This window comes from Triturus cristatus, chromosome 3_2, assembly GCF_964204655.1.
Source record: "Triturus cristatus chromosome 3_2, aTriCri1.1, whole genome shotgun sequence".
Classification (NCBI taxonomy): domain Eukaryota; kingdom Metazoa; phylum Chordata; class Amphibia; order Caudata; family Salamandridae; genus Triturus; species Triturus cristatus.
Window position 1 is genome coordinate 914176069 of NC_140584.1, and position 13046 is coordinate 914189114.

At 42.3% G+C, this 13046-nt stretch overlaps 1 protein-coding gene across 1 annotated transcript in view; it reads left to right on the forward strand.

Moving 5' to 3' along the window:
* The first annotated feature begins 6697 nt into the window (after positions 1–6697).
* Positions 6698–13046, forward strand: part of LOC146858448 (double C2-like domain-containing protein beta) — a 602492-nt gene continuing 596143 nt past the window's right edge. The window contains exon 1 of the mRNA XM_085649370.1: positions 6698–6935. The gene's annotated coding sequence lies outside the window, so the exon portion shown is untranslated. The remainder of the gene's footprint in view (positions 6936–13046) is intronic.

A 13046-nucleotide genomic window follows, 5' to 3' on the forward strand; every position in this document is an offset into this window, starting at 1 on the left:
ATATAAGCAATCCATCAGAGACTATCAACAAAAAACATCCCAGACCTTTAAGAACATCTTTGTTGCCCCCACCCGTTTAGCATAAGCTTCCTCGAAGCATTTTGTTCGATTCATTTTACACATCCATTTCTCAAATCGTGGTATCGTCTCGGATTTCCAATTTTGTAAAATCAATGAACGAGCAACTAACATCATAATTACAAGGAAATGAGCATGAGAATCTGAAAAAAACATATCCTTAGTACTTATGCCGAACATAACGATTTCTGGAGAAGGTTTACACAATTGTCCTGTCGCTTCACTAAAATAAGAAAATATTTGCTCCCAGAAAACTCATAACTTTGAACAAGAGTAAAAAATATGATACCATCCGCCACCTAGTGAGGAATCACAACGAAAACATTTATTTAATACCTCTGGATAGATTTTGTTTAAGGCTTCAGGAGTGTAATAAAGCATCCAATTTGCCCAGAATGCCATTCTTTTATAATTGGCAGCACGCAAAGCCTTATTACCAAAAATTGAAATTCTTTGCCAATCTTGGAAGGAAAAAACACATTTTGTATTGATTTTAATTTTTTCCAAAATCTTAGATACCAGCGGGGATTCATCCTGATGATTCAATATACGGTACCAATTACCTACGCCGGTTAGTCTTGCGACATTAAGTGCCGAAGTAATATTACTGGGAGGAGTACCAAGGACTATATTATATTTTTTCGAAAAGTTAATTATTTGAATATATTCAAAAAAAGAAAGTCTATTCGAGCCAGAGGATCTCGCCTGGGCTTCCTCCCAAGTAATTGCCCTCCCTTGAATGCCTAATTTACTCAGAATACCCAATCCGGATTCATTCCATTTTCTCATTTATGTCGAATGCATATATAATCCTAACTCGCGGCATTCAATCAATTTAAGTGAAAAATAACCAGAAAAACCTCTTTGTTTAAAAAACAAAAATAAACGATTAGAAAAATCAATAAGAGTCTTATAATGGGATTTTTTGGGCAATTTTGAAGTTTTCAAAAAGGTTGGAAGTTGCATACCAGCTTCTTGAGTCATTAAACTAAAAAAAAGTTGTCGAGCGAATAGGGTTTGGATAGAATACATGTCATGTAGTCACATAGTGCCGCTTCGTAATATAAACGAATATTCGGTAAAGAAAGTCCTCCCATATTAATATCAAGTTGTAAAATTGGAAACTGAACTCTAGGATTCTTTTTGTTCCATATAAAACTTCTAATCATAGTATCAATTTGTTTAAAGAAACTAACGTTAAGTTTAATCGGGACATTAATAAATAAAAAAAACAAGAGGTCGAATAGACATTTTAATTAAAGCTATTCGACCCACCAAAGTAAGAGGAAGATTGGACCATTTAGCCAAAAGATTAGCGATCTTATCGCAGCTTGCGTCATAATTATTTTTTAATAAATCTCTGTAGTGTGTTGTAACGAAATCCCTAAGTATCTAACTGGGTCGATTTTCAACACCTGGGATTTTAATTCTTCCGGTAGACAATCCACCCCCGCATTTAACATCAAAATCTCAGTTTTAGTGGTATTTATTTTATACCCTCCGATTTGTTCGAACTTTTGAAATTCTGCGAGAGTAGATTGAATATTTAATTTTTAATAAAGAATAGCGTCGTCTGCGAAAAGTTTTATTTTAGTCATCCCTGCAATAGGGGCTCTAATATTCCTATTTGAACGTAAACTAATTGCTAAAGGTTCTATAAAAAAAGTAAACAAAAGAGGTGACAAGGGGCATCGCTGCCTATTTCCACGATTAATTTTAACCGTGCCTGCTTCACCCCCATTGATTATAATCAGTGCCTGAGCTTCCGAATAAATATTTTTAATCATCGTTATTATAGATGATGGAAAGCCAAACCTTAAAAGTGCAAAAAATAAAGAGTCCCAATTAACCAAATCAAAGGCCTTTTCAGCATCCACCATCGCTATGCAAGCAGAAGTCTTATTGATATTAAAATAATCGAGGCTTGAATCAAAAAGCGGGTATTAGTTGACATCATTCTTCCCGCAATGAACCCTGTTTGATCGCCATGAATCACTTCCTTGGCTGCCGGGGTCAAACGCAGGGCCCAAATCTTCATAAAAAATGTATAATCTGCATTCAGTAAACTAATTGGACGACAAGAGTTAACATTATTAGATGGTTTACCCTTTTTTACGAAACTTACGACTATAGCTTTTTTAAATTCTGAAGGAATTATGCCCCCCATTTTTATATAATCAAACAACTTAACCAGAAAAGGAGTTAACTCTTTCCAAAAAGTTTTAAAAAATTCATTGGGGAGTCCATCCTCACCACACGCTTTAGCTGACGCCGAAGATTTTATGACTTTCTCAATCTCAGCTGCAGTTATTTGAATTTCAAGTGTTGACACCAAGCTATCAGATCATTTGGAAACAAGAAGAGAATCAAAATAGCTCTCAATCAGTTCTTTATTTATTGGATTATTAATGGTATAAATTTGTTGATAATGATCAACAAATATACGAGCAATCTCCGCTCTATCAGTGGTTCTTAAGTGTGTTTGGTAATCTAATATTTCGCTTACACATGCAGATTCTTTACGAGCTCTTGTAGAACAGGCAAGCATCTTCCCCACCATTTGACTTTCCTCATATACTTTCTGCTGGTAAGTCTGAGAGCAGTTAATTTCCTCTAAAACAAAGAAATTCCTTAACTCCTTCCTTGCTTGATCCAACCTAGAATAATTTAAAGTGCCGCCTGCATTAGCAGCATCAATTACTGACTGTTGAAATTGTGCTATCTTATCTCGACGTTCCTTAGATTTATTAGCCATAATAGCGATCATCTCTCCTCGTGCTGAAGCTTTGAAACCCCCAAACAGAAAAAATGTCAGCTGTTCCTTCATTTATTAAAAAATATTCATTTATCCAAACTCGAAATTTACTAATCCAGACTGGGTACTGTAGCAGAAGCCGGTCCAGCTGCCACTTGGACCTGCCTCTCCCAGCCAGATCCAGTTCGACATCTACTAAAACATAAGAATGATCGGAGAATGCATTGGGGCCTATACTTGCATCTTTGAAATTAAAGGAGGGAGACATTAATAAGAAGTCTATACCTGATGCGGTTTTATACTTACGAGAGAAACAAGTATACTCCTGAGTGGCAGGATTTAAAACCCGCCAGGGATCGATTAAATAAAGATCTTGAATTAGAGCGTCCAAAAGCTTCTTTGTTTTGGGTTTTAATAGTTTTTTCCCTCTATTAGAGGTATCAAACTTTAAATTCTGAATATAGTTAAAGTCCCCACCTAGAACTATTCGACCCGGAGCCCCCATCAATAATTTATAAAGTGTGGATAATGCAGTGTCGTCATCAAAAATTGACCCATAATAGTTTACAAAATTTAGAATCTGATTATTAAGTGAAACTTGTACCCAGAGCCATCTCCCAAAGGGATCTCTTTGTTCATGAAGAAAAACCCAGTCAAAATCTCGAGAAAAATAGATCGCTACCCCTCGCATAGCAACTCCAGCAGAAGCAAAAAAGGCTCTCGAAAATATTCCTGGAATAAAATAATTAGGAATATTAGTTTTTAAATGAGTTTCCTATAGCTAAAGAATTTGGGGTTTTAAAGTAACTAGCCATCTAATCAAACCTCCATATTTACGTTTATTCAGAATGCCATTAACGTTAATTGACACAACTCGACAATTGCTAGCTGGAATCATTTTTGTTATTTGTAGAAAATAAATAAATTGGAGAACATTCTAATCTACCATACATTACCAGTGTAGTCCCTAACATGATATCCCAACAGCACCTGCTCAAATTTCTTTTAGAACCCTTCCCCCCACTAACTCTCCCCACCCAAAACAGACCCTCCCTAAACCCAACAGGAATTATGGAATTACCCGCTGTCCATAATTCCCTCCTCTTGAACATATATTGGTGCCCTGATAATGCACCACCCAGTGGACTCACCAACCCCCGCGGGAGAAAAAAGAGAGAAAAAAGAAAGAAAGAAGAAAAAAAAAAAGCAGGCCCCAGAGACCAAAAACCAGAAGGAACAAGCAAACCAACTATCTATACAGTCAATATAACTTAGCAGCAGCCAAGCTATATGACAAATATAATGATTCTACACAGTTATTGTTTTAGGCAGTTCCTGAGCTTCATCTAGGCGAGTGAACAGATGGAATTTGCCATGAACGAGGACTTTGAGCTTCGATTGTTGAGCAATTGAGGCTTGAGCCCCTTGAGCCTTGAACAAAAATAAAAGCTTGACAAACTTCTTTCGTCTTTTTGCCGCCGTTACAGACATGTCTGAAAAGATTCTACATCTTTCTCCATTTTCCGTTTCGAATTGACGAGCCTGAATTGCTGCCGAGAGGATTTTTTCCTTTATTCGAACATCGGCAAAATTCACGAGAATAGTACGAGGAAATTTTGCGTTAGGAGGAAGATAAGCAGGAACTCGATGAGCCCTGGTCAAAGTTAAGTCGGCAGCAAAATTTGGAAGCACAGTTTTTTTTATAAACATCTCTACCCATTGGATAGTATTGGTCCCTTCAAGCCGTTCAGGAACACCAACTATCCGTAGATTGTTACGTCGAGATAAATTCTCCAATTCCTCAATTTTGTCCTCCAAAATCGATTTTTTCTGTAGCGTTACTTCAACTTGCTGGAGGACACCCACCATTTGATCTTCCAAAGTGGAAATCCTTGATTCAGCTTCAAGGAATCTAGCCGGGAGACTCGATACCGCTTCTTCAATTTTTTCCAGACGCTATGAATAGCCTGAGTTTCGACAAGATGGATTTTCTTCATACCCTGAATTTCCTCCAAAATCAGATTCAGCATAGTTTTAATATCCATCTGACATGCAAATTCCTTTTCTTCCTGAATTACCAACAAAGGTTTTTGAGACTCTGCCTGTAGATCATTTTCTTGCAGATTGGATGTAGAAGCAGCTAAATCTGAGCCCAGTATCAAAGAAGAGGGTTGCCTATTGGCGGGCCCCTGAGGCAGACCTAACCTGGCTGGCCCATTTATCATGTCTATCTCATCGGCCTGATACTGATTCTGATCAAGATCTTGAGGCAGTATTGAGGGATTCGAAGGAGATTGTATAGTTTTCATGATTCCAGAATAAGGGGAAGAGGGCGGCACCGGGAGTAGACTCGCGGCGGACACTGCCATCATATTTTGAGGTATACTCCCATCCTTCGCCAATAAAGCTTTTAGCTGATTCATTGATAGAGGAGAAATTTCTTGGGCTGAGATAATAGTATCCCCAGAAGGCTCACTCGTTGATGCCCGTGTAGCCGGTACCAGCTCTTGCCCAATGTCTAGCGAGCTTTTTGAAATACTCGGAGAAACCGTTTTGTTTCGAAAAAAGAGGAAATTCTTTGGTATTTTTCACTAGCCTTTTGGGCTGTATCTCAACAATTCCTGGAGGAGCTTTACCATCTTTTTCCGAGGCCATCGGCATTCTAATAAGATTCAGAGGAGAGTCCTCTAGCCCCGAGCTTTGTGAGCTAAAAGAGGACTCAGGTTGTTGATGTTTATTGCTCCCCTTAAAATTAGTTGATTTGACTTTCAACGAACGTGTCTTAATTTTAGCTGTCAAAATAGCCTCTGCTTTAGCAGCTGCAGTTGCCATTTTATGTTGTTTTCTGAGCATACTTCGCCTTGAACTAACAAAACACCCAGAAGGAAAACAAATAAAAAATTGAGCCCGCGTCTGAACACCCTATACAGTTAAAGTTTTTCTAAAAAAAAAAAAGATGCCTCTGGTTTAATTTTCCTCAATTTTGGCCCGGTATAAAACTAGGAACCTTAGTAATGTTAGTAATATTGCCAAGTCTCGTATATAAATGTTTATCCAACTTTTTACGTGCCTCCTCCAGTATGTCCACTAGCCTGATCAGAAAGCCTCCAGATTTCTCGACTCCAGCATAACGCCACAAACAATAGAAATCTAAGACCGGAGCACCAAACCGCCTCCACATGATAGAAGGGAATGGGGAAACACACGCATTCTGATATTTTCAGCTGGTTCACAGTCACTTGTAACGTTGCCCCCAGACTAAATTTGCTGGAGCTGATGAAAATGAAAAACGTATGACCCCCAATATGACACTAGGCATATCCCTCAATGCATATTTGAATTTTTGTTTCCATAACGATTTTTATTCAAAAATTATCCAAGCTGCCCCTTTCTTTCCCTTCTTCTCCCTCTCCCTTATCAGTTCGATCTTCAGTCTCGTTTCATCTCGCATGCAGCCGACTGTTATTTTTAAATGGGCCATAAATCACCAACCTTGCCGCCAGAATGCTTCCAGTTGCTCTCACATAGCCGAGAAACTTCTTTCCCTTTTCCGACCACAATAAGAATTTAGTAACAGCCACTTGTTCTTGAAAGCTGCAAGCAACGTAAATTCGTGCTGGAAAGCCTCTGTATTCCCCAAAAAAACTTCAGCAGCTGAACACTTATCACCGAGACCTCGGCAGCCAGACATTCCCTTTCGCGTTCAGCTCCCAGAAGTTTTCAGCAAGCATAGATCACCTCGGCAGTGTAGCGTTATTCACCACGCTCATCGCCATTCCTTCTCCTCGGTTTCTCCCACGAGGGGCGGAGTCACACACCTGACTAAGGAGAGGCAGGGATCTCCATAGTCCGTCCTGGCTGCCTGCTTTTGCTTCCGGTTCTTGGAGAGTAGAGAAGACACGGGACCCTGCCCGCCTGGCCCTCTGTCCCCACATGATCCCCCCTCCCCGTGCCACCCCTGCACCCTAGCCGCGAGTCATGCCGGCCGTGACTGAGATCAAGGAGATCTAGAATTAACCCACAAGGGCCAAAGTCATGCCAGACTTTCAAGATCCTCATGAACAATTGCATTTTAGATCGTTTGGAGGCGCGGCTCGTACAGGTAAGGTGGGGCGGGGCAGGGAAGTTAACAGACGGCAGAAATAGGAAAAATAAAATAATAAATAAATAAAAACACTTACCTTGCGCTCGCCGCATTGCCAACTACAATGCAGTGGGTGCAATGTAAGTGTTTTAAATTTTTTAAAATTATATTTTCCCTATTCCATCACCTGTGGACGTCCCCCCCCACGCCACGGTCCCTCCCCCCACCGCTCTTACCTGTACGGGCCAAGCTTGATCATTTGTATGTAAATTTATCCTGTTACCAAGCAATGTTCCCTTCTCCAGACCTTGTGAAGAAGCGTCGGACACCTTTGCCCTAGAATCCCCTCTGCGACTTCCAGTCATGTCTCAACTCCTTCATTAATTGATCAAAATAAAAAAAATAAATGCATTTTATCAGAGGTGTGAAAGAAGACAGTGGAGAGAACAGGACTCCTTTCACTCTAATGCGTGAGCTGTAGGTGAAAAGCCTTCAATTTCAGCATAAAACATGCACTTTTATAGCAACCCTTACGTTACTGTATCCCTTTGACCTTGCTCATTTAATTGGCATTATTCACACATCTCCCTTACTTTATCTTCAGAACTCATTAGACCTCTGGCACATAATCATCTCAGCAGTGCAAAAAGACAGGCTTACAAATCTTGCTGCTAAGCAAGCCCCACTCAGTGGAGGAATCTAAGGAGAGGAGAGAGAAAAAAAGATGTGACCAAGCTCACACTGCGTGAAGCATGTGAAACACGGGTGGCCACCGACTGTGCCTTAGACACTAGACCATATGTCTCCAGTCTCTCCAGCTCATCCTGAAACCGGTCTGTTTGTAGATCCTCTTGAAATCATGATCTGAAACACTGCACGGCTCCCAGAATAAAGACTTGCTCCAATTTACGTTGAAAGATCTCAACTGCAGAAAAAACGGAGGGGCAGATTTACAAGCCCCTTGCGCCACTTTTCCCATGTTAAAAGTGACGCAAAAGTGGCACAAGGGGCTTGTAAATAAGCCCTGGACTTCTTTTCAACATTTTCAGCACAACAGACATTATTGCTTCACTTGTGGAGATATCTTGTCACCCGTCAGGTTGCTTGCATTAGGGATGTCTGTAGCCTAGATGCAAATGCCTTTAAAATCTGATTATTGAAAGGTCGCAGGCAGGAACATATCCTTCAAAAACTCAGACATATGGTAAGCACATTTTGGGGCAGATTTACAAGCCCCTTGCACCACTTTTGCGTCACTTTTCCCATGTTAAAAGTGACGCAAAACCTGCCCCTAAAAGTCACACTAACTGCGCACATCAAGAAACAGTAACGTTTATATGGAAAGCCTTCATGTAATGTGGCACTGGCAGCAGTGAGAGAAGAGACGGGGAGACAGAAAAAGGGATCCCTTCAGATCGGAGTTTAAATAACCCCCAACAAACCACACCCCTGTCCCTAGCTGAGGGAGCATCACTGGTGCAATTAATCCGGTTGACCATCACTCCAGTGATGGTATGATAGCTCAGTGGACTACTGCACCCGCTGCACAGATCTGGAATGGCCTAAAAGGTGTTTGATTCTAGGCAAGACCCCTCAGCCTTCCATCTTTCCCATTGAGCATGTTGCCAATCAGGCTCACAATTGTTTGGGGCACACAGGCATATAAAATCATTCCGTACAAATCCAGGACATGCCTCCAGCTGGCAACCCATACTGTTACCGGCAATCACAGCAACGAGTCTGCATCAAGGCGCTACATGTGGAGGACAGGCACCCGCATATTGTGTACTGACTGGCCGCATGTTGTCTTAATACTAGCAGGTCGTTTTACTCCGCATTCAGTATCATCGGTTCGGATGTCACTAGACTTGTAGGTCTGATAGTTTTATTTTACAGCATTTCCGTGTTACAATGCGCAAAATTTAAACACTTTGGGGCAGATGTACAATGGTTTTTGCATTTTGGAATTGCGAGTCTCTATTAGGAAGGGGCGTTCCCTTCCTAATAGCGAGCGCAACCCCATGTACAAATGTTTTGCGACCGCCCTTTTCGAGAGGGTTAATGGGATCGCAAAAGGGAAGGGGCCCCAGGGGACCCCTTTCCCTTTGCAAATGCGGGGGAAAATATTTTTTAAGGGCAGGCAGTGGTCCCAGGGACAACTACCGGCCCTTGAAAAATGAAACGAAAAGTTTCATTTTTTTTAAAAATGCATCCCGCTTTCCAGTAAGGAAAACGGGCTGCATTTGAAAAAAAAAAACTGCTTTATTTAAAAGCAGTCCCAGACATGGTGGTCTGCTGAGCCCAGCAGGACACCAAACATGGGAGGGCCTGCCATTCCCAATGGGGTCACAAATTGCGAGAGGCTCATTAAAATTCATGAGCCTCTCAATTTCCGACCCCATTGAGACTCGCTAACAGTGTGTTACACACTGTTGTACATCCAAAATAGCGCCTCGCAAATTGTGAGTCGCAATTTGGGAGGCGCTATTTTGGGCGTCGTACATCTGGCCCCAACAGAGCAACATCAGACAAATTAACTTATGTGTGTAATTGCTGCAGTGCTGCAAAGTAGATCACGAGTTCGGCAGCGGCGAAAAATAAAATATAAACCAGTGCGGCATGAAGTAAGGTTTAAAGGGGGAGCATTGAAAAGTAAGTAAAAGAGAGTACCTGCAGGAGCCTGTGGCTAGTGGACGGACACTGACCACAGGAAGGAGTACTTGGTCCATGCTCCACAGACGAAGAATCAAATTGAAGCACCGAAGGAAGCAGGAGCCCAGGAAGAGCCGCTGACCAATAGGAAGACTGGACTTGAGAGTGACGTGGAAACCAACCAATGATAAGTAAAGGTGATTAATGGGTGGGCTGTAAGCTCCTTATAAGAATTTTTTTTATATTTATAAGAGAATTCGCAAGCACTGTGCCGGTAAAACCTAAAATTGAGACAAAACAGATCGCCATCTAACTGGGCACCCACAGTGCAATCAAAATAAATAGCTGCTATTTAAAGTTAATATGAAAGATACCTAAAACTAAAATGAAAAGACTATTTGGAACAAGTGGCTACCCCTACACATGAGACGCACCGTAACACAAGCCCTCATCACCAGCCGACTGGATAATGGCAATGTCTTCTACGTAGGAATTGCCACACACCTTCTACAGAGACTTCAAACCATACAGAACGCCACAGCCAGATTCATTCTTGGCCTTTTCCGACGAACCCACATCATACCCCACCTCAGGAATCTCCACTGGCTCCCTGTACAGAAGAGATGCCAATTCAAGCTGGTGAGCCACGCACACAAAACTCTACACAACCAAGGACCCGGCTTCATTAACCATGCCTGACCTTCCGCCAACCATCAAGAAGACTACGCTCTGCCTCCCTTTCACTTGCCCATACTCCCTGCATCTACCAAAGCAGAAGTGGAGAACGCTCCCACATCACAGCAAAGACCTGGAACAGGCTCCCCACGCATCTCCGGACCCTCACCTTACTTCCTGAATTCTGAATGGCCCTCAAGACTTGGCTGTACAAATAAGTCAACGGGGCCTGCAAGCGCCTGGATACCCTATTGGGTAATAAGCCGCACTTCAGAAATCCTGATAGATTGATGAACATGATTTATCCATGAAGAGAAAGGAATTATTGTTAGTTGGTGGTGAACAATGTGCACAGGCTTTCTACACTTGTTCAAAGTGAAGGGAACTACTGGATGAAGATGGCTGACCCATTGCCCCATTCGGTAGCTGAAACAGAATGTAGAAAAAACGGGGATGGTAAGGAGGAAAGAATATCTATAACCACTCACTAATAGGGAACTTCATATTACCCTATTGACAGTACATCGTAAATTCATATGCCTTATTCAATACAACAAATCATATACCACAGACACATTTTTTTTTTTTTATATTATTATTTTTGTTTCTCTTTTAAGACTTACAAACATATATGCAAACAACATATACATCACTAATCAACATAAACCAAATTCATTAGTTCCTTCAACCCATGGTGAGCGGAAACAACATGTGAATGAAAATGTAACTGATCAAATGGATGAAGCCTGATTATCAAAAGCTCCTCTATGTATGTATACTATGCACAATTATGCACACTTTTGAGGGGGAAACAATAGACTGGTGAAACAGATTTCCCAAAGGCCAGTCTTAAAAATCAGGGGGCAGATTTACAAGCACCTTGCGCCTCCTTTGCGCCGCCGTTGCGTCACTTCTGTGATGCAGCAGTGGCGTAAACCTTGCGCCACTTTGCGCCCTATTTACAACGTGACGCATCTAGGGAGATGCGTCACGTAGTAAAGCCCTGCGCCACATGAAACCTGCGTCAGGTATCATGTGGGTGTTACGGCGCAGGGTGGGCGTTCCCTCGCAGGTACGCCTCGTAAACGTGACGCAGTGAAATCTACAAGATTTCACTGAGTTACTTTTACGGCCATGCTGCGCCAAAACCCTGCGCCTGCTTGAAGCAGGCGCAAGGAGTGACGCAGCATGATAGGCATAGGGCGCCCCCAAGCCTTGCTGGACCCGCGTCGCAAGCGCGACGCAACTCCAGCAATGCGCCGCCTTTACGACGGGGGATGTGACATGCATCTGCCCATCCATGCGCCACGGCGCGCCGCATTGTAAATGCGGCGCATCAGTGGTGGCGCATAGGTGGTTTTGCCTGTCGCAAGTGTTCTGGCGCATCCCTGCTGATTTGCAGAGATGCGCCAGACCAAGTAAATATGCCCCAAAGTGCTTCCACTGATGAGTTACCATGAGTTTCGCTATGAAAATCTCATAAGCTAACAAACCGTTCACTACCAATTATCCACTACAGGCATGATTTCTCTCTTCCTAGGCAAAAGTATCAAGGTGCAAATCTGGAAATAACAGTAGTTCTCATTTCTCTGCACAGCTACACATGAACAGCAATTTGTAGTGTCTTCCTTCGCCAAATAGGAGAACATAAAATCACCATCACTATTCCCTGCAAGGGACCAGACACTGTTGCGCTCATTGGGGTCTCCTACTGCTGATAGCTCGCCGGGGGACCCAGAAGATGGGAATAAGGACAGCTAATGAGTGAACAAGTTTCTTTCTGAACAATGATTTAGAAAAAAGAAAAAAACATCCAGTGGTAGGCTGTTCCAAAGTTTAGGGGCCAAGAATCAGAAACAGCGTCCACTATGCCTAGCCTTATCAATGCAAGGTTTACAGGCCAGATTACGATTTAAAAAGTGCAACTCCTGGGTGGGTCTACAGTGGCCTAACAGGTTCTGCAGATACCCGGGGTCGCTGCTATAGAAGGCTCTGAACATTAAGCAGAGAGCCTCAAAGATTGAACGCCTGACAAAAGGGAGCCATTGCAAATGCACAAGATGAGCTGAGTTCGAGTGCTGATGGGCAACATTAAGAAGTAATGAGTTAGCAGCATTTGGGACTATCTGAAGATGCTGGCAGAGAAATTGCGGCAAGCCAAGATAGCACGAATTTCAGTAGTCCGGGCATGGTGTTATAAGAGACTTCACTACAGTCTTTCCAGAGGAAACAAGTAAAAGTGGAAGCATGTTTCTTAGGGATCTCAGAAGGGCAAAGGGATGATGGAGATTTGATTGGCCAAAGAAAGCTTCTGATACAACAAGATCTTGAGGCTTTTGGCAAATGGAGATGGCTCTGGACAATGCCCATGATTGGTGGGCCACCAGTTAGGTGACGAGAAAGAGGGTTTTTGGCCAAATAAAAGGATCTCACTATTCTCACCGTTCAGCTCAAAGCATTCATGCATCTAGCAACTGCTGACATGGAGGCGTGAATTCTTTTCTGAATATCTCACTGATGGTTTAGGTTGACACAATAAGGTGTGTGCTATATATGCGAGAAACGATTTAAAAGCCAAAAGGGCAATAAGAGTAGCCAAGGGGGCAATGTAAATATTGAAAAGAGTCAGACTTACGAGGACCCTTAAGGGACACCTTGTGGCAAGGCAAACAGAGCAGAAAGGGGTTAGAGAATCTGATTGTGATTGTGTTTAACAGAAAGGATGCAAACCATTTCAGTGCAGATGTGCAAATACGAAGATCAACAAGCATTGGCATAGCCAATAGGTCTCGCCTTTAGGAC